A 27,564-nucleotide genomic window follows, 5' to 3' on the forward strand; every position below is an offset into this window, starting at 1 on the left:
GAATGTAATTTCCTAATATACAAAATATTTCCTGACATTTGATAATGTACAAAGTGAATATAATTTCCAGAATTTTGTTCCTCATTGCATTATTTTAAGAAGACATCCACATTCCAGTTAAATCCATTTTTTAAAAAACAACAGTCAGTACAGTACTAGCAACTCTAGTTTTCACTCTTGCCAAGAAATTTTGTCATTGGTTTCAAGAGAAGCTTAAAAAGGATATTGAATGAACTTTTAAATCTACTGCTTTCCAAATTAATCTTTCTTGGAAATTATGTTCTGGAAATTATGTTTTGGTGGATCTGTTTTCCACAGAAACAAATGAACAGTCAATGTTAGTAGCAGTAGAAATTATCAACAGTAGTAGAAGATCAAGATATTTAAAATATTTATGCACTTTCAAAATTTTAATCCTTCCTGAGTAGATTAAGTTTTTTTGATTAAGTACACAATAAATGTTAATGTTGATAATGCTGAAAATTTTCAGCTTAAAAAATAGTGTCTGTATAAAGATAGCACAAAAGTGATTAAGTATGAAAGAGAAGTGGATAATCTTTGTTGATAAAACAGCCAAATTTTAAGTTCTATTCTGGACATTTATTTTGTTTAAGGTGTCATTTAATTTTCAGAATAAGTATTTTTGGAAAATAATTTGTGTGTTGTTTTGCAATATGACACTTGCCAACTCTGCATTACTACTCTGATGTATACCTTACCATGTGATTAATGGGGAAAATATCATATAACCAGGTTTGGAAGAATATAAATGCTGTCAAATTTCTAATATATGCCACAGATGCTCCTACTCCTTCACAAACAAAAACTTGCCTTTAATTCACTGTATATCTTCATCAAGAGTAGTCCTTTCAGGAGGAGAGAATCAAGATGGTGGAGTAGGAAGATCCTCAGCTCACCTCCTCCCATAGACACACAAAAACTATGCTATGTATAGAAGTTTTTCTAAGAACAACCTGAAGACTAGCAGAATGCCTCTTTTACAACTAAGGATATAAAGAAAGATCCAAATTGAGATGGCTAGGAGGGGCAGAGATGCAGTCTAGTCAGGACCCACATCCCTGGCAGAGTGACCCACAGTGGGAGGGGATATCACAAACACAGAGGTCCTCCCTAAGGAGCAAAGGATTTGAGCTCTACATCAGGCAGCCCAGCTCTGGGGACCTGTACCTGGAAGATGATCCCATATAATGTCTGGCTTTGAAAACCACCGAGGCTTATGGCTGGGAGAGCTGGAGGGCTATAGCAAACAGACTCTGCTCTTAAATGGATTGTGCACAAACTCACTCGCTCTGAGTTCCAGCAAAGAGACCTATGTTTGAAAAGTGCCTGGGCTATATGTGAAGGAGATTCATTGACAAACTTTAGGGTGAGTCCCAAAGGAGCAGGGATCTATTGGAACTTTATCAAGGTACCAAACCAGTGGTAGATGCCATTTTTCTAATTCTCCTTTTACCTAGCTGGCCAGGTGCTGGTGGGCATTATTTCTGACATTTGCTAACTACCCTGCTAGTATTTCCTGCCCTGTCCTAGCAGTCCCCTGAGGACCCACCGTGTCCAATCCATCCACCCTGGTCAGTGCCTTTCCAAAGCAAGCCCTACCCCACCACACCTGGCAGGCAGCCTCGGGTGGGTCTGGCATGCCTCCCCCACAAAATGGCTCCTGTGCCAGGGGACAAACCCCATAAAACCACCATACCCACAACTGTGGCAGTCAGGCCCTGAATCCAGCCTCACTGGGGCAGCAGTCATGAATCCAGCAGTTATGACCAGGCCTTGCATACAGCTGGGCCAGGGAACAGCCCCACCAATCAGTACACCAGTAGCAAACATGACCCCACCACAACAGGAGGACTCAGCCCACAGAAGGAATACTCATGAAGTGCCTGGCTCTGGTGACCATAGGGGATTGCTCTTCTAGGCCTCACAGGAAACCTTCTACAATGGACCACTCCTTCAAGACCAGGAGATATATCTGATCTAGATCTACCTAATACATAGAGATAAACACAGAGAATTAGCAAAATGAGGAGACAAAGGAATATGTTCCAAAAGAAAGAAAAAGACAAAACCTCAGAAAAAGAATTAAGCTAAATGGAGATAAGTAATCTACCTGGTAAAGAGTTCAGGTAATAATAAAGTTGCTTACCAAACTCAGAAGAAGAATTGAAGAACTCATTGAGAACTTGATAAAAGAATATATATATATATATATATATATATATATATATATATATATATATATACACACACACACACACACAACAGCTGAAGATTACAATAACTGAAATGAAAAATACACTATATGGAATCAGAAGCAAATCAGATAAGACAGAAGAAAGGATCAGTGATCTAGAAGACAAGGTATTGGAGATAATCCAATTGGAACAGAAAAAAAAAAAAAAAACAAGGCAAAAAGCAAATGAAGATAGTTGGATCTCTAGGACAAGTGTACTAACATTCACATTATAGGGGTCCCAGAAGCAGAAGAGAGCAAGAAACAGAAAACTTGAAAAAATAATGGCTGAAACGTTTCCTAACCTGGTGAAGGAAACAGACATCCAAGTCCATAAGCACAGAGAATCCTAAACAAGATGAACCCAAAGAGACTCACACCAAGACAGATTATTATTAAAATGTTAAAAGTTAAATATAAAGAGAAAATCTTATACATAGCAAGAGAAAAACAAAAAACAATAGAAAAGATCAATGAAACTAAGAGCTTGTTCTTTGAAAAGATAAACAAAATTGAAAAACATTTAGCCAGACTCATCAAGAAAAAAATAGAAAGGTCTCAAATAAAATTAGAATTAAAAGAGAATTTACAATCGATACCATAGAAATAAAAAGATTCATAAGAGACTACTATGAACAATTATATGCCAACAAATTGGAAAACATAGAATAAATGGATAAATTCCTAAAAACATACAGTCTTCCAAGAGTATATCAGGAAGAAATAGAAAATCTGATTAGACCAAATAGTAGTAATGAAATTGAATCAATAATCACAGAACTCCCAACAAACAAAACCCTAGGACCAGATAGCTTCATAGGTGAATTCTACCAAACATTGAAAGAAGGGTTATACTGATTTTTCTCAAACTATTCAAAACAAAAGCAAAAAAATTCAAGAGGAAGGAAAGCTTCCAAAATCATTTAACAAGGTCAGCATTACCCTGACACCAAAAGCATCCAAAGGCTCTATGGAAAAAGAAAATTACAGGCCAACATCTTTGATGAACATAGATGCAAAAATCCTCAACAAAATATTAGCAAACAAAATTCAGCAGTACATTGAAAGGACCATATACCATGATAGAGTGGGGTTTATTCCAGGGATGCAAGAATGGCTCAACATCTGCAATTAACATGACAGACCACATCAACAAAACAAAGGGTACACATCATATGATCATCTCAGTAGATGCAGAAAAAAGTGTTTGACAAAATTCAACACCCATGCATGACAAAAACTCTCAACAAAGTGGGTATAGAGGTAATTAACGTACCTCTAAGTAGTAAACAATACATATGACAAACCAACAGCTTACATTGTACTCAATGATGTAAAGCTAAAAACTTTTCTCCTGATCTTCGGTTGAGGAAAAAGACAAGAATGTGCACTCTTGCCATTCTCTTATTTAACATAGTATTGGAAGTTCTAGCCACAGCAACTAGACAAGAAAAGGAAATAAAAGTAATCCAAATTGGAAGGGAAAAAATAAAATGGTCACTATTTGCAGATTACATGATACTATGTTTAGGAAATGCTAAATACTCCACCAAAAAATATTAGAACTAATAAATGAATTCAGTAGAGTTGCAGGATACAAAACTAATATACAGAAGTCTGTTGTATTTCTATACACTAATAATGAACTATCAGAAAGAGAAATTAAGAAAACCATCCCATTTACAGTTGCATCAAAAAGAATAAAATACCTAGGAATAATATAACCACGGAGGTGAAAGACCTGTACTTTGAAAACTATAAGATATTTGATGAAAGTCATTAAAGATGACACAAATAAATGGAAAGATATCCCAGGCTCCTGGATTGGAAGAATTAGTATTATTAAAATGTGTATACTACCCCCCAAAATCTACAGATTCAGTGTAATCCTTTTCAAAATACCCATGACATTTTCCAAATGACTGGAAGAAATAATCCAAAAATTTGTATGGAACAACAAAAGACCCCCAAAGAGCCAAAACAATCTTGAGAAAGAACAAAAGCTATAGTAATTAAAAGAGTGTGGTACTGGAACAGAAACAGGCACATAGATCAATGGAACAGAATAGATAGCCCAGAAATAAACCCACACACATTAACAATGTAGGCAAGAATATACAATGGGTAAAATCCAGTCTCTTCAGTAAATGGTTCTGGGAAAACTGGATAGCTACCTGCAAAATAATGAATCTGGACCACTATCTTAAACTATATACAAAAAAGTAAGCTCAAAATGAATTAAAGGCTTGAATATAAGACCATAAGCTATAGAACTTCTAGAAGAAAACAGGTATTCAGCTCTTGGACTTTAGTCTTAGTAATTATTATTATTTTTTGGATATGTCACTTCATTCAAGGGAAAAAAAAGCAAAAATAAGCAAATGGAACTACATCAAACTAAAAAGCTTTTGCACAATGAAGGGAACCAGAAATAAAACAAAAAGGCAATCTATTGAATGGGAGAAGATATTTGCAAATCTTATATCTTATAAGGGGTTAATATTCAGAGTATATAAAGAACTCGTACAACTTAACATATAAAAAAAGAAAATCCAAACAATCTGATTAAAAAATGGGCAGAGGACCTGAATAGACATTTTTCCAAAGAAGACATACAGGCCAACAGGCACATGAAAAATGCTTAACATCACTAATCATCAGAGAAATGCAAATCAGTACCACCTCACACCTGTCAGAATGGCTATTATCAAAAACTCAAGAAATAACAAGTGTTGGCAAGGATGTGGAAAAAAAGGAACCCTTGTGCACTGTTGGTGGGAATGTAAATTGTTGCAGCCGCTGTCGAAAACAGTATGTAGGTTCCTAAAAAACTAAAAATAGAACTATCATATGATCCAGCAATTCCACTACTGGATATATATCTAAAGAAAACAAAGAAACACTAATTTGAGAAGATATATGCACCCCTATTTTCATATTAGTATTATTTATAATAGCCAAGAGATGGAAGCAACCTAAATGTCTTCGATGAATAAATGGATAGTGAAGATGTTGCAACAACATGGATGGGCCTAGAGGGTATTATGCTAAATGAAATAAGTCAGAGAAAGACAAATATAATACGATTTCACTTATATGTGGAATCTAAAAAACGAAGTGAACAACAACAAAAAAAGCAGAATTGATTTATAGATACCTAGAACAAATTGATGATTGTCAGGAGGTGGGAGGGTGGAGGGATGTATTTTATCAGCAAAACAGATTAAAGAGCACAAACTTACAAATATGAATAAGTTATGGTGCTGTAATATATAAAATAGGGAATATAGTCAATAATATTGTCATAATATTAAGCTGTGACAGGTGGTAGCTGGATTTATCATGGTGATGATCATCTTGTAATGTATGTAATGTATATAAAAGTCAGATCACTATGTTGTTATTCACCTGAAACTAATGTAACATTGTATGTCAATCGTACTTCATTAAAAAAATAAAGGGTTGAAGTACAGTCAAGCTACACAGACCTTCCACCAATGGTGGAACGCTAGACAGGTGTATGGTCTCAACTTCGTCAGCAAAGAAGATGTGAGTGTCTTCGCAAGTACTGTGATGCATGCCTTCGACGTGTTGAATTCACAGGAAACAGGGCCAACATTGCCTAGACAAAATTCACAACTACCTGCCCAAGTTCAGAATGGCCCATCACAAGAAGAATCGGAAATTCAAAGGCAACTGCAAGCACAGCAAAGAAAAGGAGCTGGAGCGGGAAAGGCTGGAGGGCGAAAGAATGAAAAGGGAGAGATTGGAGAGGGAGAGGTTAGAAAGGGAAGGGCTGGAGAGGGAGTGACTGAAACAGGAACAGCTGGAGAGAGAGAGAGAGACAAGAAAGAGAACGTCAGGATTGCCTGGAGCGGGAGAGACAAGAACGGGAAACGCTGGAGAGACGGGACCGAGAAAGGCAAGAACGAGAGCAGCAAGAGCAGCTACTGCCTCTGTGGAGACTCCTCTAAGCTCTGTGCTGGGAGTCTCCTCCGCTGCTGAGCCAGGCTTGCATTGTCTTGGGACCACCTGCACCTCCACCCACTCCTTCACTCCCGCCAGGTCCTGCCCAGGCATCAGTCACACTCCCTCCTTCCCCAGGACTCCCTCCATCCCATCCACTTCCATCCTCAGGGCCTCCACCTCCTCTACCACCTTCCTCCTAATCAGGTACCCCCTCCTCCTCCACCACCTCCTGCTTCTCCCTTCCCTGCATCTGGATTTTGGGGGCATCCATGTCTGAAGACAGTCACCCTTTAACTGGACTTGCAGCTGCAATTTCTGGATCAAAACTTAGGAAAGTGTCACGGATGGAGGATGCCTGTTTCCCAAGTGGAGGGGAGATCACTGGTGTGAATTTGGCCTCATCTGAAAATACGGGTAGTGGAAAAGGACCCCTTCCATTAGGGGTGGTGGGTTAATGGAAGAAATGAGCACCCTGATGGCCAGGAGGAAGATAATTGCTGAAAAGGGATCAACAATAGGAACAGAACGAAAAGAAGACAAAATGAAGATTCAGACCCTGTAACTTCCAAGGCCTCTTCAACAAGTACGCCTGAACCAACAAGAAAACCTTGGGAAAGAACAAATACAATGAATGGCAGCAAGTCACCTGTTATTTACAGACCAAAATCTGCACCCTCATCACAGTCCAGTGCCAAAGGAGTCCAGACAGGAGGACTGGACTGAAGCCAAACATTTTAGATGAAATGAGAAAAGAATTAACTAAGCTACAAGAAGAGCTCATCGATGCAATCAGGCAGGAACTGAGCAAGTGAAATACCACATAGAGAAACAAACTAAGAAGAGATAGGACTTTAATCTGGAGAAAGAAAAAACAAACTGCAAAGAACAACTGTTAGCAACAACAAAACCCTTACGTTCTGTGAGCCGTAAAAAAGAAAATGGAGACAAACAGAAGGAGGAAAAAGACAACATACTTTGAAAGCCTTCAGACATTACTACTCTGGCAATAAGCTAGTACCCTCCCAGTTTGATGCTTTTTTCTGACCTTTACTACAGGGTGGAAGAGTGTTGTATAGGAGTTCCTGTATCAGTTATGCAGAAAATACTAAACCAGTCAGGCAAGAACACCGTGCCTTGAAATATTTTCATGTCAAGAGAAAATCACACATTTTCCACAATCCATTGCTAAAATAAAGAGGAGAAAGGCTTTGAGAAGTTTTTTTTCAGAGAACGCTGATGAAGAATTTAGCAAGTTATGCTATTGTATTGTAAATGTTTCTCTCAGGTTTGTCTTCCTGTCACATTTGATATCCCATGAATAATTGAGATTAGCCCTATGTAGGTTAAGATCATAAAATGTGGAACAGATGGAATTGTATGTGCTTTCAAAGGGTGATATTTATAAGAAAGTGTCCTAAAAATGATTTGCCCAGGGTGAGGAATTTTAGAATAATAGGAAGTCTCTCGAGTTTAGCCTTCAAGCAATTTTGTATATTTGAACATAAATTCATGCAGAATTTAAAGGTTTAGATGCCTTCCTAAATTATTAGTGATTTACCAAATCTATGATTCCTACATAACACAAACCAGTGGTCAAATGTAAAACAATATATTGTAGATTCAGTGTTTTCAACCTTTTTTAGATTGATGAATGTGGACATTTTTATAATATAATTACAACCATCACAAAATTAGCTTTTTAAATTGCAGACAGTAATGCATATCAAACTAATATGTAGTGGCCTTTTCAAGGCCTAGTCCCAGGGAAAACATTTTGTAGAGTATAGGGAAGTGGGAGGAAGGGAAGGAATAATGTTTAATTTAAACTTAATTTCTGCACTATCATGTTTTCAATTATCTGCATGAATAATAATGAGGAATATTTTGTGACTTTAACTGGTAAATATGTTAACAGAACTAAGTATTTAATCTTTTACATCATGTCTTCAGCTATTTGTATTTTCACTTTAGTAAGTTCAATGGTCTGAAACATGAGTCAGACCATTTATAATTCACATGAATTATATCTTACTGTGGAACTCAAAAGTTCGATCCTGAATTTGGCAGTTATTATTACCTAGGTGCCCTGCAGTTATACAGGTGTTCAGGTACACGTTCCTGACTACAAAGCTGCTTTTGAATCTTATGTTGAAATACTAGAAAAGTAACCATGATGGCAGCAATTAAGGTCAGAGAAATCATTAGACAAAAAGAAAACGAGGGGTCCTGCATAATTTTCTTTTAATAAATAAAGTGAGACTTAGGTGGTGGGAAGAAGGAGCTAGATACTCTACTTACCACCAAGTGTGTGCGTGTGAGCGTGCGTGTGTGCGGGTACTCACGTGTGAGTATGTAATCCTCTCCCTTTCCTTTGAAACTTCTAAGATTAAAATAGGGGAGAAATCCTGTACGTTGCAATGATAGAATTTTTTGAAAATTTAGAAAATCAAAAATTCTCCAGGCTCTCCATCTTGATTTATGCTTGGGTTGTTATGTGCCATATTTGCTTTGAAATCTTTGATTATCAGTTATTTTACTAAAATTGTGAAGGAATAATCCACCATCTGCTTTCTAGATTTCTTAATCTAAGTTCATAAGACAGAGCTTGTTGATAGCATACTTTTCTAAATGCTGCAGGTGTGCAGCCATTACCACTTCAAAGAGGTTTGAATGAGGGATTTCTTTTCCTTGTTAAAATAATTCCTGTTTCTGTAGAAACTTCATTTTTTGATTAATCTGTGATGGATGAGCTATAATAATTAAGTATAGTTTTTTTTCTATCAACTATTCATTGTCATCCAGTAGTAAAGACATTAAAAATGCAGCAAGCTTATAAAGTACTATTTTCTAAAAGAAATAGGAGGCATTTTCATCTTTATTATTGTACTTTTGGTCATGGAAACACTTTGATGATATAAACGTATATGTCCCCCATAAATCTGGTCAGAAATCACTTTTGATTTTGTTGATTAAGTTGAGCAGTAGGATAGAGTACTGGGTACAGGTGGTCCAACATAAGATAAAAGACCAAGATAAAAATGATAGATCTGGGCTTCCCTGGTGGCGCAGTGGTTGAGAGTCCGCCTGCCGATGCAGGGGACACGGGTTCGTGCCCCGGTCCGGGAAGATCCCACATGCCGCGGAGCGGCTGGGCCTGTGAGCCATGGCCGCTGAGCCTGCGCATCCAGAGCTTGTGCTCCACAACGGGAGAGGCCGCAACAGTGAGAGGCCCGCGTACTGCAAAAAAAAAAAAAAAAAAAAAAAAAAAATGATAGATCTTAAAAAAGAAACTGGTTTATGTACTAAATGTTTTGTGCCTTGGTCTAATATTAACATGATGTCTGTGTAAAATGACTAGAAGAACCAATGTTGAATCACGTTATATTTCCTGTCATTCTGCATTATCCCAGATTGCTAAATGTGTTCTTTCCAAGAAGTTTGATTGAATTACTGTATACATTTACTGTCCTATGTGACAGTTTTGTCATTGTTAGAGATTTCAGTAATTAAAATCGGAAACAGAAGCTTAAGTTATTTTCCTTATCAAAACTATGTTCCTTGGAGACACATTATTGTGATGGTTTTTGTGCTCTTGTACATTGGATGTCTTAAGGTGAGTGCAGTTTAGGGGATCCTGTCTAATTACAGGAAGGTACTTCTTTCCTTCAACACTGTGATCTGACCAGTGACAAATCTGTACTATACGCTATGCAAATGGCTAACAAGTCAATTGCAAAGCAACTGAATGTACAAATCTTAGTTCTGGTGCTGAAATCTCTTCAGAATAGTCATCATGATCTCAAAGTTTGTTTCAAAATTTGCAAGTATCAAGTGTCAGTCTGAAAAAACTGAAGATGAAATACTAATGAATGTTGAATTCTCATGCTTTAATTGTACTTCCTTCATTTTTTATTTATTTTTTTACATATTTAGCTTTTAATTTTTCTAGCATCTTTATTGGAGTATAATAGCTTTACATTGTTGTGTTAGTTGCTGCTGTATAACAAAGTGAATCAGCTATTCGTATACATATATCCCCATATCTCCTCCCTCTTGTGTCTCCCTCCCACCCTCCCTATCCCACCCCTCTAGGTGGTCACAAAGCACCGAGCTGATCTCCCTGTGCTATGCAGCTGCTTCCCACTAGCTATCTATTTTACATTTGGTAGTGTATATATGTCCATGCCACGCTCTTACTTCATCCCAGATTACCCTTCCCCCTCCCCATGTCCTCAAGTCCATTCTCTACATCTGTGTCTTCATCTTTATTCCTATCCTTTTTAGATTTTTTTGGTTCTCTGCTATTTTTACCATACTGTTTCATTTAAATTTCCTACATGCTAACTTTGTGCGACTGAAATACAATTGCAGTATATTAAAAAAATTATGAATTGTAAAAAAATTCAAAAATAAAAATAACAGTCCTTTCACACCATACCCTGCCTCTTGTTTGTATTCTCTGATAGCCCTGAAGAGTCTCAGTAGTATCTCAAAAAATTATTGGCTTCTCAAAAGACCTTCACAACACTCTTCATCTTGAAAAATGCTTTGTGTACACTTCATCAGCAAAGAACCCAGGTGCAAATCTTGCTTCCATCATTTGCTAATTGTGAGTTATTGGACAAGTTAAATAACATTTCTGAGCCTCAGTTTCCTGTTCTGAAAACAGATCAAATACTATTTTTCATATTGTGAAATTTCAAAAGTTAGCACTTACAACCTGACTTGCAACATAAAGTTTTATGTAGCCTATTAGTCAATAAGTTCACATTTATTTTAATGTGTAACTTGGTGACTTTCATGTTTCATATCAGGAATAGTTTCCTCATATTCAACAATTTAGATTGATATTTGTATCATTATACATATTATTTTCATAAATGGGTATAGTTGGACATACTATTTTTTCTGTATTTATATGTATTATTATAGTATACTTCCACTAAGGCTTATCTTCTTTTTATATGCCAAGCATGTGGTCAAATTTTGGAAAAAATTTTATTCTCATTATGGCAGCAAAAATAACTGTTCTCTTGATACCCATAAAATGAAAAAGAAAAAAGAGAATACAGTCATATGCCTTTAAAAATAATTTAAAGGGTAAAATATAACTAAAGTCTCCCAACAAAATGAAGGTTATGGATACTTTTAATTTATTTTCTCCAAATATATTACAGAAATTAAGACACTACCAATGTTTGAAGATCACCAATTCAATAATTACACTCTGGAGAAGCATATCATGTCTTCAGATACATTTTAATGTATTTGATTAATTAGTATTCATTTACACTGGAGAATAATTACAATTGTAATATTACACGTTAGAAAAATTTCTAAAAAGGTAGATATGCAAATTTTATTACAAAAATGAAATATCTAAGTGTGATTATTCTACCAAGGAAACCTGTACAGCTGTCTTGAAAGAAATTGGTACATTTCATATGATGAGCATTATTCATTTAGTTATTTAGTATTTAGACCAGGATTATGCTAATGTTTAGGAAACTTGGATGAGCATACTTATATCTGTATTTACAATTGACCTTTGAACAGCACAGGTTTGACCTACACAGGTCCACTTATAGGTGGATTTTTTTCACTAAATACGCTACAGTACTACATGTTGAACTTGCAGATGCTGAACCATAGATACAGAGGGCCAACTGTGAAGTTAAGCCCACATTTTTGACTGCTGGGAGGGTCAGCACCCCTGACCATGGAGTTATTCAAAGGTCAACTAGACTTATATATCTCTGTGCCTATATCGACACACACAAATGCACATACATAAACACACACATATATATGTATTTTGCTGTCTATATGCACACACACATACATGCACATATATATACACATATACATCTTGCTTTTGCAGTTGCCTTTCTTTTAAATTGACTGAATCAAAAAGTTATCGAGACAACACAGCATACTTTCCAAATTGACACATATTACTAGAAACACAAGAAATTTGATTGTTCAGAAACTAGTCTGTTGTATACCTGAAACTAACATGATACAGTAAATCAACTATATTTTAAAAAGGCAGAGACTGTAATTTTGTCAACTTGTTAAACCTGTGAAAATGTACAGACTCTAGTTGCTGTACATTTTCACAGGTTTAGCAAATTGATAAAGTATTTCAATTATATATATATTTGTTCAGATTGTTTTCTGTCATAGGTTATTACAAGATATTGAATATAGCTCCCTGTGTTATACAGTAAATCCTCAATGCTTATCTATTTTATGTATAGTAGTTTGTCTCTGTTAGTCCCATACTCCTAATTTGTCCCTCCCCCCTCCCTTTCCTCTTTGGTAACCATAAGTTTGTTTTCTATATCTGTGGATCTGTTTCTGTTTTGTATATAGATTCATTAAGATTCTACATATAAGAGATATCATATAGTATTTGTCTTTCTCTGTCTGACTGACATAGTATGACATTTTCTAGATCCATCTATGTTGCTGCAAATGGCAATATTTCATTCTTTTTTATGGCTGAGTATATTTCATTTGTGTGTGTGTGTGTGTATATATATATATATATATATATATATATATATATATATATATATACACACACACCACATCTTCTTAGACCAATCATCTACTGATGGACACTTGGATTGTTTCCATGTCTTGTCTATTATAAATAGTGCTACTATGACATAGACAACACACTTGTGGTTGCCAAGGGGGAAGAAGGTGGGGGAGGGATGGATTGGGAGTTTGGGATTAGCAGATGAAAACTATTTTATATAGAATGGGTAAACAACAAGGTTTGCTGTTCAGTGTCCTGTAATAAACTATAATGGAAAAGGATATGAAAAAGACTGTATATATATATGTATAACTGAATCACTTTACTGTACAGCAGTAGTTAACACAACATTGTAAATCAACTATACCTGAATAAAGTAAATTAAAAAAAAATAGTGCTGCTACGAACATTGGGGTACATGTATCTTTTCAAATTAGAGTCTTCATCTTTTCTGAATATATGTTCAGGAGTGGGATTGCTGGATCATATCATAGCTCTATTTTTAGTTTTTAAAGGAGCCTCCATACTCAAAAGAAGACAGTCTCTTCCTTTGAGTTCAGTAATATACCTTCTCATATCAGTATACTGTAAATAAAGAGAACATTTTTGTGTTATGGTCTACTAGTAACTTTTTTCTTCTGGTTTTATTGAGATGTAATTAATTGGTATACATCACTGTATAAGTTTAATGTGTACAATGTAATATTTTTACTTACATACATCATGAAATGATTAGCACAATAAGTTTAATGAATATCTCTCATCTCATATAGATACAAAACTTTTTTCCTTCTGATGAGAACTCCTAGGATTTACTCTCAACAACTTTCATATATTGCATACAACAGTGTTAATTATGTTTATCATGTTGTACATTACATTGCTAGTACTTACTTATCTTATAACTGGAAGTTTGTACTTACTGACTGTATTCATTGAATTCCCCCTCCCCAGACTCCCTGCTTCTGGCAATCACCAATCTGATTTCTTTTTCTATGAGTTTGCTGGTTTGTTTGTTTTTGAAGTATAATTGACTTGTCACCATACAAAGATGTTACATAATTATTGACTATATTCCCAACAATGTACATATCCCTGACTCATTTATTTTGCAACTAGAAATTTGTACCTCTTAATTTCCCTTACTTATTTCTCTCCCTCCTCTAACTCCTCCCCTCTGGCAGCCACCTGTTTCTTCTTTGTATAAATGACTCTGTTTCTGTTTTGTTATGTTTGTTCATTTGTTTTGGTTTTTAGATTCCACATGTAAGTGAAATCATACAGTTTTTGTCTTTCTCTGTCTGATTTATATCTCTTAGCATAATACCCTGTAGGTCCATCTATGTTGTTGCAAATGAGAATATTTCATTCTTTTTTATGGCTGAGTAATATTCCATCATATATTTTATACATATATATATATATATATCTCACATCTCTCTTATCCATTTACCCGTTGATGTGTCTTTTTTTGTGCCAGTAACATACTGTTTTGGTTACTGTAGCTTTGTAGTATAGTTTGAAATCAGGGCACCTGATACATTCAGCTTCGTTCTTCTTTCTCAAGATTATTTTACTTATTCAGGGTATTTTGTGTTTTCATATAAAATTTAGAATTATTTGTTCTAGTTCTGTGAAAAATGCCTTTGGTATTTTGATAGGGATTGTGTTGAATCTGTAGATTATCTTGGGTAGCATGATCTTTTAAAAATATTAATTCTTTCAATCCAAAGCATGGTATATCTTTCCATCTATTTGTGTGGTTACCAATTTCTTTCATCAGTGTCTTAACATTTTCTGAGTACAGGTCTTTTACCTCTTTAGTTAGATCTATTCCTAGGTATTTTATTCTTTTTGAATGTGATTGTAAATGGGATTGTTTTCTTAATTTCTCTTTCTGGTAGTACTGGTAGAAGTACCAGTAACTTCTTAACTACAAGAAAGTTACATTTTTCAGTAACATTTCAGAATATTCACATTTAAAATTGAAGAGTAAATTTAGTTTATAATTTTCTATCAGCATAATGAAGATATTATCCTTTATTACATCTTCTAGAAAACCTTCATAGTGATTATTAATCAGTTTTTATCTATCTAACTGCATATGATGTGGAACATAAATAATTCTGTATTTTACCTTGTTTTATAAATTTTTTAAACAAAATTGCATTGGTGATAAGTTAGTCTACACTTACTAAAACTCAATCATCACTTGTGATCAGTGCTAATATCTTTTAAAATAAGTATGACCTATTTACTCCAGTCATTTCATCAAATTAAACACAAATTAACATTTTATGTATGAATAAATACCCAAATGTTATTTCTTTTGATAGGTGATTGATACAAATAGAACTATCTAGAATCAAATATTTCATATTTTTAAACTGAATACATTGTAATTATGATAGAACAAATATTTTTCTCTGTGTGCTTTTACAATAACCTGTGAAACCTATAAATAAAAGGTCCTATAAATTTAGACCTTGAGATTATCTCATTGCATTTTTTTTTAATTAGGCTTTATGTGTTTTGAAGTGAGGAAACATTTTCATGTCTCTGGATAAATAACTCCTGTATTTGAAAGTTGAATTGTAACTTGTTTCCACTGTGCTACTTTGAAACAACAGAGGAGGAACTATGAGAGATAAATGCTTCTGTGATTTTGTAGACAAATTTTAAAAAAAATACATATTGACAGTTTGCTCCACTCAAATATTTGAGGAATTTTGTGAAAAAATGAATGTTAAGTCTGCTTGGTCACATACACTCTAAAAGGAGGAATTAAACTTGTACGTAGAGATAAAAGAAGAAACATTTTTCTTGCAAGTGATGAGGAATTTCCAATAATTAGAAGTAGGCAGAGACCTTATGCCCATTATTCCTGAGGGTCTAATTATCTCTACCTTGTGTCAGAGCTTGTACCAAAGAGCTTTGAAGAAAACTCCTGCTCATATGATTCTGTTAATAGCATCAGAAACGCTAAGGTTAAGGATGTCTTGGGGTGAGAGGGGACTAGCATAAATAGGGAACTCTAGGTACACAGGCAGTGCCCTTTGAACTGCATGCAGCTTAATTCTGGCACTTTGATGGCAGCAATAAGTTTGCCAAATTTAACGTTCAATCCAGACAGAGACACATTTCCTCACATTTGCTTTGAAGGCTAATGGATATATCTGTAATTATGCTAAAGTGGAAAGGCACATAATAGTATTTGAGGACAGAAATACTAATGGAGGCATTTAAAAATAACAATATTATTATTATCATCATCATTATGCTTGAAATATATAAGCTTCTTTGGCACCTGACTACACAAAGAAGAGTAAAATGAAATGAGTGCCAATTACATATTATTAAATGGCCGCCTCTGATAATTCCATTTCAAATTTGACTTGAGGAATGTCCTAAAAGTCACAGTAAAGATTCTCTGAGGTCAGAAAGGGTACTTTTGTTTGGAGATTCTAACTGAAGAAATAGGTCCTCTTCTAGCTGAAGTGATCATGTCAAATTAAATACTTCATTTTATGAAAGAAGCAAATAGAGTTATGACTGCAAAAGAGGCACTCAGCCAACCAGATCATTTGAAGCTGTGTAATAGATGTCACAGCCAACTTGTCCTCAGATCACATATGTCAAAGGGTATCTCCATAATTTTAGCTGTTGGGCTCAGTTCTACCTCTGGCAAATTAAATCAAATACTCTCACTCTCAGTGTATTCATATTGAACCAATATAGAAATTGGCAGAGATAACAGGGTTAGATCCCACAGAGTCCCATTATAGAAGTATCATTAAATGAAAATAATTAAATACTTTCAGTGTCATGCTACTTACTCTCATTTGACTCTTTGGTGATATATTAGGAACTAAGTGCTAGGGTGATTGTGATCGTATTGCACATATAATGGTTTATTTGGAACCATGAACTAGTTCAATTAAAAAGTTTATTTTAAATACTTGTTTTCTTTACATGGGGCCTATTTGTCATCTTGGACTGTTATTTTGTAAGGGAGTGGTAATAAATATCTAGAGCCTGCCTCAAGGACCATTATGCTTGGTTTATTTCTTCTTGCCTGAAGGTCTAAAGTGCTTATCTTACAATGTGAGTTGTAATAATGCCAATATAATTTAAATTTTCTACAATACCAATATTCAAAAGAAACCAATGTTTTTCAAAACATTATAGCAAGTGGGAAAATAGAGGAAAGGCTATTATTAGAAAACAAGTGAGTATATGACTAAATATTCATAATGTTGTATACATATATGCACACTATGTATGTTATTTATTTACATGTAATATTTACTTGTTTTAATGGGAGCTTACTCAAATGTAAGAGTTCAATAAATGATATTGATGTCAATGATTATTACCATTACTGTTACTTCATTGCAGTTTCAGGTAAGAAATGGGATTTAATACACTTCTAGTGAACAGGCAAGTTTGAAAAATTGAAGAAGAAAAATTTAAGTAGGCTTAAGAATTGAGAAAATTGAGAAAGTTGAGAGACAAGAAAGTTAAGTAGGTTTAAGAATTGAGAAAATTGAAGAAGAAAAATTTAAGTAGGCTTAAGAAGAAACAGCTAATTATTCATAAGGCTTAGACCAGAACATAGTTTTTCTGATTCTGATCTCTATGATTTTGTTTTACCATTTTGTACTATGTAAATTCTAAATGCATTCTAATGATTAACTATAGATTATCTCACTAAGCATCACAAGTTTCCTCTAGCTGTATTTAACGTATTATGTGACCTTGAATTTCCCCTAATCATGGACTAGAGAGTCAGATATGAATGTGTGCCAGATTCACGTCTGTGATAGACACTGCTATTTGTTTGTTCCATGTTCGTGATCTCTTTCTTTACAAAGAGAACACTGGTGTTGTTCACCATGGTGTTCAGCCCAACCTAGAAAAGCCTAACATTTATCTCAGGGCTGTTTTTTTGTGGGTATCAGAGTGTACGTCAGAAAAAGAAGAACAAAAGAGGATGAGTGGCAGGAGAAGGAAAGGCACAAGGAGGAAGACAGGAGCGATACCCTCTTATTCCCCAGTTGGACATCTTCTTAGGCAAGATTTATCTGTGCCTGCATTAACGTCATAAACAACCACCACCATCACCTACAAAAATATAGGGAGAAACGACAAGACTGAAACAGGAGTCAAAAATAAGCAGTCCATATCCCCATGTTTTGTTATGTCTAAGAAGATGCCATCAGTATTTTCTGGACTTCAGTTACCCTACCCAGATTCACTCGAAAGAGCTGCCTGCTATTTGAAGGGATCAAAAGAAGAAGTGTGTTTGGGTCAGAGCCTCAGATCAAGGAGGTGAGTAAGGGGGTAAAAGGACAAGCAGAAAGTATAGGAAACTAGAGAGAGTTAACTCCAGCGAGCTGTCTACAAAACACATGGTTTCCCCATGAAGGATCAAGATTTGAGCATCAGTCACACCAAGTGCTTTAAGGATCAGTCACTCTTCACCTGAGAATCAACAACACGCAAAAGAAAGAACACCGTTAAATGGCCGATTAGTGAAGACCCACATATTATTTTGCTCTTTATATTCAGACATCTAAGTTTTAGAGAAGGAGTAAAAAGGAGGTAGCTTGGAACGAGACAATACCACTGTGGTTCCCAACTCCAACATTCAGAATCCCAGGTCAAGTCTTCATAGCGGAATGAAAGAAGGATATGAGCTTCAAATGAAGACGGGAATTGAAATTTATTTAGGCTGGACTTACCTTGAAAAAGATAGAGTGGCTGGCAAGGTACAAAATCTGGTTAAGGTACTAGTAGGGGCTTGGACAGGGAGGTTCGGCATGACATGTATAGAAACAGTGAAAAAAGATAAATAAAAACTTAACTATGCATAATTTATTTAGTTGAAACTGCTAAAGCAGAGGCAAAAATATGTACTATGAAGTTAATTAAACATAAGAAAAATGGTTTCATCATGTCATACTTCCTCATAGCGAGAGATTCAGGTAAAACACCATGTATAAGGAACCTACCTAATTATTTATTGGATCCAAAGAACTTGGGAAATAACATTATGTAAAAAACAAGAGAAAAACTAAGAAACTGTAATAGACCAGAGAAGGCTAAGGAGATATGATGACTAAATGCAATGTGGTATTCTAGTGTGGATCTTTGAAGCAAAACAGAACATTAATGGAAAATCCAGTGGAATCTGAATAAAGTCCAGAGTCAGGTAATAGGAATATTCAAATGCTCATTCCTTACTTTTGATTAATGTACCCTGTTACGTAGATGTCAGCAGCATGGGGAAGTGATTTAGAGAATACCAAAAATCTCTGTATTATTTTTGCAAGTTTTCAATAAACCTTAAATTATTCTAAAATTCTTTTAAGTTTATTTTAAAAAAGAAAATTTAAAAATGATAAAGAATGTATACAGAAAATTCACAGGAAAAAAAAACAATATAAAGAAAATGAGATGAAGTTCATGAACAGAAAATAATCATGGCAGAATTCGAGTTTTAAAAAAGTATAAATTATTTATAATTAAAATAACAAAAATAAAATAAAAATTATTTCAAAAATACCACCCCTTTATGCTTGTCATCAAACTCACATTTGGGAACAGTTTACAAAACACCTGACTAGTACTTTTGAAAGGATCAAGCTATTAAAAATGAGGAAGGGGCTTCCCTGGTGGCACAGTGGTTGAGAGTCCGTCTGCCGATGCAGGGGACACGGGTTCGTGCCCCGGTCCAGGAAGATCCCACATGTCGCAGAGTGGCTGGACCCGTGAGCCATGGCCGCTGGGCCTGTGCGTCCGGAGCCTGTGCTCCGCAACGGGAGAGGCCACAACAGTGAGAGGCCCACATACTGCAAAAAAAAAAAATAATAATAATAATAAAATACTCTCCTTCAGGCTTCCCTGGTGGCGCAGTGGTTGAGAGTCCACCTGCCGATGCAGGGGACACGGGTTCGTGCCCCGGTCCAGGAGGATCCCACGTGCCGCGGAGCGGCTAGGCCCGTGAGCCATGGCTGCTGAGCCTATGCGTCCGGAGCCTGTGCTCCCCAATGGGAGAGGCCACAGCAGTAAGAGGCCCGTGTACCACAAAAAAAAAAAAAAAAAAAAAAGAAAAGAAAAAAAAAATGAGGAAGGTCTGAGATAAAGAGCCTATAGAGACATGAGTAACTGTAGTGTAGTATTCCTAGATGGTATACTGGGACAGTAAACAGTACAGTAAGTAAAAAATGAGGAAATAATAGGCCAGTTAATAATAGTGTATCAATATTTGTTCAGTAGTTCTGATAAATTACCATAGTAATATATGATATTAACAATAGCAGGAACTAGGTGCAGGGAATATGGAAACTCTGTAGTATCTTTGCAACTTTTCTGTCAATCTAAACTATGCTAAAATAAAAATTTTATTTCTATTTATACATACAGATTTGTGGTGGAAGAGGCCCTACTCACGCACACACATATGTATGCATACATAAATAGAAACACATTAAACATAGTCATTGAAAAATAATTAGAAGGAAATATGCTAAACTATTAAACTATCTCTGTGGGATAAAATTATGAATTCTTATTTTTAATGTTTTCTAAGTGATCTGTATTGATCACACATTATTGTTATTAAGCTATTAATATAATACAGATATTACTAGGGAATAAATTAAAATACAATTTAAAAAAGCAAACATCTGTTAGATCTTTATATAGCCAAGTGGTGGGCACTATCAAATAGATTATTCTAAACTAGTGCCCTGAGTAAGAAAAATAAGGGGAAACAACACATTTTGCACAATAATCTGTAACAGGCAAAGCCATGCAGATTATATTGCTGCTTAGGAAAAGCTTTATCTTTAGTAATGCAGATTTAGAATGCACTCACTAAGAGTATTTAGTTGTGCCAGAGAGAGCATATTTGATTCAGTAGGTGGAGGATGAGGACCCATATATAAAATGGGTTTACCTATAGTGCATTCAGAGACCCAACTTAATATGTTCCCAATCTTCCAGTATGTAACTAGGACACAAACATTTAACATCTAAGAAAGCCCCCACATGAGTTATGTGGTTTGGGGGTTAAAAGTCATAGTAGGAGGAAGAGCCAAATGAAATTCCCTGAAGTTCCAGGCCCCAGCCAACAGAGTGAATCACAAGTAGAAGTTGCAAAGATTGATGCCATCGTCAAAACTTTAAAAAGGCAGGAGGTGATACCTCATTGTAGTTTTCATTTGCGTTTATCTAATAATTAGTGACGTTGAGCATCTTTTCATGGGCCTGTGTATTTGTGTGTGTGTGTGTGTATGTGTATCTCAATATATATAGAAAGATATATATATATATATATATATATATATATATATATATATATATATATATATATCTGAATCACTTCACTGTACACCTAAAACTAATGCAACATTGTAAATCAACTATGTTTCAATAGAATTTTTTTTAAAGTTTAAAAACTAATGGGATTCTGGGAAATAAATTAAAAGGCAGGAAGTAGATCCTATTATTCTCTAACTCAGTTACCTGCTTGATCCTTAGGGGGAGAAATGAATCATGGCATTTGTCTGTGGACTATCTTAAATTTAGTCAAGTGGTAGCCAGGACACAAGATGCTGTGATGTTTGAGGTATCTTCATTGTCAGACCTCAACAGAGCCTCTGGCACTTGGCATTTCAGTCCATTATCTGCCAAATTAGGTGTTCCTTGTTTTGGTTTGGCTTGGTTTGGTTTTTTTTTTTCAGTCTCCAACAATAAGTATGACCAAAAACAATTGACTTTTATGTGGTAAGGAGAACTGTCCACATTGACTATCTTATGGTTATATTATCCATCCTGATTTCTGAAATAACGTGGCCCAAGTAAACTTGATCATCTTGCCATTCATAAAAAAGCACACATAAGATCACATAATCGATGATGCTAATTGGATCTCGTGAGCAGGGAGTTGCAGGTATTCTAGATGAAAAAGTAAAACAGAAGTATGCCTCATGGTAAGAGTTAAAAGGCATGAAGAATGAGGGACCTATCACATTTATGAATTTTTAAAGTAATCATATGAGGCAGAACAAGATATCTTCTTAATACATTTGAGCATGTAGCCCATACCACAAAGAAAAAAACAGTTTTCTGAGACTTTTTTGAAATGATGGAAGAAACACTAAGGACACTGGATGGAATATATTGCTCAAAACAGTTGAGTGACTCAAAAGTCTGCAAATTTTGAGTGGATCCTAAAGCAAGAGGACTCTTCAAAATCTCCAGACTGTGGTTAAAGCTACCATCCACTGAAGCCATCTGATACAGCCAATGAAATGACAGTACAACACTAGCATGCTGGGTAAAGTGCCTGACAAGGTCCAATAAGATTATCATAGCATAGAAGGTCATGCCTCCACAACGGAGAACTACGCATAATTTGAAAGACATCTTTTGGCGTTCTATTACCCCTAGAAGGAACTGAAAGCCTGTTGACTACAGAGCATCAGAGGACTTTGTGACTAGAACTACACCATCATGATATGAGTGTTACAGAGCAATGAATTGAATGGTCATTTGTGCTGAGCAGCAGTCCAGCACATGACTGAAATGTAACATTCAAGATCAGCCAACACAGATCCAGAGGACATCTATTGCATGGACAGGTAGCCCAGAATCCCCAACCCCTACTTCTGTTGAACTCATGCCTCTTATCTTGTATGTATGTGTACTCATGCTGGATTTTCCACAGTCAACTGGCAGAAAAGAGCAAACCTAAACTAAGTCCTGCTACACAACTGCGTTAGCAAAATATTTTGGCATTAGCTACAATCCCACTCAAGGATGCCTTGAAGGAGAATAGTGAACAGAAAACTTTCCAATATCAACAGTGAACTTACTGAACCAGGAAGAAATAGAAAATATGAACAGACAAATCACAAGCACTGAAATTGAAACTATGATTAAAAATCTTCCAACAAACAAAAGCCCAGGACAAGATGGCTTCACAGGCGAATTCTATCAAACATTTAGAGAAGAGCTAACACCTATCCTTCTCAAACTCTTCCAAAATATAGCAGAGGGAGGAACACTCCCAAACTCATTCTGTGAGGCCACCATCACCCTGATACCAAAACCAGACAAATATGTCAGAGAAAAAGAAAACTACAGAGAAGCAAAAAGAACTACAATCCTGCAGCCTGTGGAACAAAAACCACATTCACAGAAAGACAAGATGAAAAGGCAGAGGGTTATGTACCAGATGAAGGAACAAGATAAAAGCCCAGAAAAACAACTAAATGAAGTGGAGATAGGCAACCTTCCAGAAAAAGAATTCAGAATAATGATAGTGAAGATGATCCAGGACCTTGGAAAAATATTGGAGGCAGAGATCAAGAAGATGCAAGAAATGTTTAGCAAAGACCTAGAAGAATTAAAGAACAAACAAACAGAGATGAACAATACAATAACTGAAATGAAAACTACACTAGAAGGAATCAGTAGCAGAATAACTGAAGCAGAAGAATGGATAAGTGACCTGGAACAGAATGGTGGAATTCACTGCTGCGGAACAGTATAAAGAAAAAAAGAATGAAAAGAAATGAAGACAGCCTAAGAGACCTCTGGGACAACATTAAACACAACAACATTTGCATTATTGGGGTCCAAGAAGGAGAAAAGAGAGAGAGAGGACCAGAGAAAATATTTGAAGAGATTATAGTCAAAAACTTCCCTAACATGGGAAAGGAAATAGCCACTCAAGTCCACGAAGCGTAGAGAGTCCTGTACAGGATAAACCCAAGGAGAAACATGCCGAGACACATAATAATCAACTTGGCAAAAATTAAAGACAAAGAAAAATTATTGAAAGCAGCAAGGGAAAAATGAAAAATAACATAAAAGGGAAATCCCATAAGGTTAACAGCTGCTTTGTCAGCAGAAACTCCACAAGCTGGAAGGGAGTGGCATGATAAAGTGATGAAAGGGAAGAACCTGCAGCCAAGATTACTCTACCCAGCAAGGATCTCATTCAGATTTGATGGAGAAATCAAAAGCTTTACAGACAAGCAAAAACTAAGAGAATTCAGCACCACCAAACCAGCTCTACAACAAATGCTAAAGGAACTTCTCTAAGTGGGAAACACAAGAGAAGAAAGGACCTAAAAAAATAAACCCAAAACAATTTAGAATATGGTCATAGGAACATACATATCAATAATTACCTTAAACGTGAATGGATTAAATGCTCCAACCAAAAGACACAGGCTTGCTGAATGGATACAAAAACAAGACCCATATGTGCTGTCTACAAGAGACCCACTTCAGACCTAGGGACACATACAGGCTGAAAGTGAGGGGATGGAAAAGATATTCCATGCAAATGGAAATCAAAAGAAAGCTAGAGAAGCTATATTCATATCAGATAAAATAGACTTTAAAACAAAGAATGTTACAAGAGACAAGGAAGGACACTATATAATGATCAAGGGATCAATCCAAGAAGAAGATATAACAATTATAAATATATATGCACCCAACATAGGAGCACCTCAATACATAAGTCAACTGCTAACAGCTATAAAAGAGGAAATCGACAGTAACACAATAATAGTGGGGGACTTTAACACCTCACTTACACCAATGGACAGATCATCCAAAATGAAAATAAATAAGGAAGCAGAAGCTTTAAGTGACACAATAGAACAGAAAGATTTAATTGATATTTATAGGACATTCCATGCAAAAACATCAGATTACACTTTCTTCTCAAGTGCGCACAGAACACTCTCCAGGATAGATCACATCTTGGGTCACAAATCAAGCCTCAGTAAATTTAAGAAAATTGAAATCATATCAAGCATCTTTTCTGACCACAGCACTATGAGATTAGAAATGAATTACAGGGGAAAAAAACGTAAAAAAACCCGAACACATAGAGGTTAAACAATAATAAATAACCAAGCGATCACTGAAGAAATCAAAGAGCAAATCAAAAATACCTAGAGACAAATGACAATGAAAACATGATGATCCAAAACCTATGGGATGCAGCCAAAGCAGTTCTAAGAGCAAAGTTTATAGCTATACAAGCCTACTTCAAGAAAGAAGAAAAATCTCAAGTAGACAATGTAACCTTAACCTAAAAGAACTAGAGAAAGAAGAACAAACAAAACCCAAATTTAGCAGGAGGAAAGAAATCATAAAGATCAGAGCAGAAATAATTAAAATAGAAACAAAGAAAACAATAGGAAAGATCAATAAAACTGAAAGCTGGTTCTTTGAGAACATAAACAAAATTCAAAAGCCATTAGCCAGACTCATCAAGAAAAAGAGAGAGAGGACTCAAATCAATAAAATTAGAAATGAAAAAGAAGTTACAACAGACACCACAGAAATACAAAGCATCCTAAAAGACTACTACAAGCAACTCTATGCCAATAAAATGGACAACCTGGAAGAAATGGACCAATTCTTAGAAAGGTATAGCCTTCCAAAACCTAATCAGGAAGAAACAGAAAATATGAACAAACCAATCAGAAGTAATGAATTGAAACTGTGATTAAAAATCTTCCAACAAACAAAAGTCTAGGACCAGATGGCTTCACAGGTGAATTCTGTCAAACATTTAGAGAAGAGCTAACACCAATCCTTCTCAAACTCTTCCAAAAAATTGCAGAGGAAGGAACACTCCCAAACTCATTCTATGAGGCCAGCATCACCCTGATAGCAAAACCAGACAAAGATACTATGAAAAAAGAAAATTACAGACCAATATCATTGATGAATATAGATGCAAAAATCCTCAACAAAATACTAGCAAACAGAATCCAACAACACATTAAAAGGAAAATACCCCATGATCAATTGGGAATTATCCCAGGGATGGAAGGATTCTTCCGTATATGCAAATCAATCAATGTGATACACCATATTAACAAATTGAAGAATAAAAACCATATGATCATCTCAATAGATGCAGAAAAAGCTTTTGACAAAATTCAACACCCAGTTATAACAAAAACTCTCCAGAAAGTGGGCATAGAAGAAAACTACCTCAAAATAATAAAGACCGTATATGACCAACTCACAGCAAACATCATTCTCGATGGTGAAAAATTGAAAGCATATCCTCTAAGATCAGGAACAAGACAAGGATGTCCACTCTCACCACTATTATTCAACATAGTTTTGGAAGTCCTAGCCACGACAGTCACAGAAGAAAAAGAAATAAAAGGAATACAAATTGGAAAAGAAGAAGTAACACTCTCACTGTTTGTAGATGACATGATACTATACATAGAGAATCCTAAATATTCCTCCAGAAAACTACCAGAGCTAATCAATGAATTTGGTAAAGTTGCAGGATACAAAACTAATGCACAGAAATCTCTTGCATTCCTATACACTAATTATGAAAAATCTGAAGGAGAAATTACGGAAACACTCCCATTTACCATTGCAAGAAAATGAATAAAATACCTAGGAATAAACCTACCTAGAGAAACAACAGACCTGTATGCAGAAAAGTATAAGACACTGATGAAAGAAATTAAAGATGGTACCAACAGATGGAGAGTTATACCATGTTCTTGGATTGGAAGAATTAATATTGTGAAAATGACTATACTACCCAAAGCAACCTACAGATTCAATGCAATCCCTACCAAATTACCAATGACATTTTTTTATGGAACTAGAGCAAAAATCTTAAAATTTGTGTGGACACACAAAAGACCCCGAATAGCAAAAGCAGTCTTGAGGGAAAAAAACGGAGCTGGAGGAATCAGACTCCCTGACTTCAGACTGTACTACAAAGCTACAGTAATGAAGACAATATGGTACTGACACAGAAACAGAAACATAGATCAATGGAACAAGATAGAGAGCCCAGAGATAAACCCACGCACCTGTGGGCAGCTAATCTATGACAAAGGAGGCAAAGATATACATTGGAGAAAAGACAGAGTCTTCAATAAGTGGTGCGGGGAAAACTGGACAGCTACATGTAAAAGAATGAAATTAGAACACTCCCTAACGCCATACACAAAAATAAACTCAAAATGGATTCGAGACCTAAATGTAATACTGGACACTATAAAACTCTTAGAGGAAAACATAGGAAGAACACTCTTTGCCATAAATCACAGCAAGATCTTTTTTGATCCACCTCCTAGAGTAATGGAAATAAAAACAAAAATAAACAAATGGGACTTAATGAAACTTCAAAACTTTTGCACAGCAAAGGAAACCATAAACAAGACAAAAAGACAACCCTCAGATTGGGAGAAAATATTCACAAATGAATCAACAGACAAAGGATTAATCTTCAAAATATATAAACAGCTCATGCACCTCAATATTAAAGAAACAACCCAATCCAAAAATGGGCAGAAAACCTAAATGGACATTTCTCCAAAGAAGACATACAGATGACCAAGCAGCACATGAAAAGCTGCTCAGCATCACTAATTATTAGAGAAATGCAAATCAAAACTACAATGAGGTATCACCTCACACCAGTTAGAATGGGCATCATCAGAAAATCTACAAACAAATGCTGGAGAGGGTGTAGAGAAAAGGGAACCCTCTTGCACTGTTGGTGGAATGTAAAATGATGCAGCCACTATGGAGAACAGTATAGAGGTTCCTCAAAATCTAAAAATAGAATTACCATATGATCCAGCAATCCCACTACTGGGCATATACCCTGAGAAAACCATAATTCAAAAAGACACATGCAACCCAATGTTCATTGCAGCACTATTTACAGTAGGCAGGTCATGGAAGCAACCTAAATTCCCATCGACAG

General features: G+C 35.6%; 1 pseudogene across 1 annotated transcript; it reads left to right on the forward strand.

The window, feature by feature from the left end:
- Positions 1-1,768: 1,768 nt before the first annotated feature.
- Positions 1,769-7,068, forward strand: LOC308605042 (protein enabled homolog; annotated as a pseudogene). Its single transcript has 2 exons — positions 1,769-1,913; positions 5,715-7,068. The product of its transcript is annotated as a protein enabled homolog (transcript).
- The last annotated feature ends 20,496 nt before the right edge of the window (positions 7,069-27,564 follow it).

Source organism: Mesoplodon bidens (genome assembly GCF_964165515.1).
Source record: "Mesoplodon bidens genome assembly, chromosome: 17".
Lineage (NCBI taxonomy): Eukaryota > Metazoa > Chordata > Mammalia > Artiodactyla > Ziphiidae > Mesoplodon > Mesoplodon bidens.